Below are 1,139 nucleotides of genomic sequence, written 5' to 3'. Positions count from 1 at the left end.
AGTCATATATAGATTCAATGCAATGCCAATCAAAATCCCCATGACATTTTTCACAGAATTGGAATAAACCATCCTAAGATTCATATGGAAGCATGAAAGACCTCGGATAGCCAAAGCAACCCTGAGCACTAAGAGCAATGCTGGGGGGATTAATATACCAGATTTCAAGCTATATTACAAAGTTATAGTCATAAAAACAACATGGTACTGGCACAAAAAAATAGATCCATAGATCAATGGAATAAAATTGAAGAGCCGAATATGAGTACATGCAATTTCAGCCACCTGATATTTGACAAAGGGGCCAAGAACATTCACTGGAGGAAAGACAGCATGTTCAGCAAATGGTGCAGGCAAAACTGGATCTCCACTTGTAGAAGAATGAAACTAAACCCCTATCTTTCACCTTGCACAAAAGTCAATTCCAAATCGCTCAAAGAACTCAGTGTGAAGCCTGAAACTCTGAAACTGTTAGAAGAAAACACTGGGAAAATCCAACAAGATATAGGTAAGGGAAAGGATTTTCTAAACCGGATATCAATTGTTCAGTGAACAAGGGCAAGAATTAACAAACGGGACCTTATTAAACTAAACAGCTTCTGTACATCAAAGGAGGCAACAGGCAAGTGTTTCTCCTATACCCACATATAGGAGAAAATCTTCAGCAGCGACACATCTGACAGAGGTTTAAAATCCTGAATATATAACAAACTCAAAAAGTAGAATCAAGACAAGAAGTAACCCAATTAAAAGATGGGCTAAGGAGCTGAACAGAGAGTTCTCAAAAGAAGTAAAGATAGCTATGAAGCATCTTTAAAGATGTCCAACATCACTAATTAGGGAAATGCAAATTAAAACCACTTTAAGATTTCATCTTACACCAGTCAGACTGGCTAAGATCAAGAGAACAAATAATACCAAATGTTAGAGAGGATGTGGGGAAAGGGGAACACTCATCCACTGATGGTGGATCTCCAATCTTGTCCAAACCCTATGGAAAGCAGTGTGGAGAACTCAAAAAAACTACAAAAGAACCTAACATTTGACCCAGTTATAAAACTCCTTGGTATTTACCCAAAGAACTCAATTTATTGCAGAGACATTTGTACATCCATGTTTGTTGCTGCTCTTTTCACAAT

This window comes from Nannospalax galili, unplaced genomic scaffold (genome assembly GCF_000622305.1).
Source record: "Nannospalax galili isolate Female #2095 unplaced genomic scaffold, S.galili_v1.0 scaffold767, whole genome shotgun sequence".
In the NCBI taxonomy this organism is placed as follows: Eukaryota; Metazoa; Chordata; class Mammalia; order Rodentia; family Spalacidae; genus Nannospalax; species Nannospalax galili.
This window is presented reverse-complemented; position numbering follows the sequence as displayed.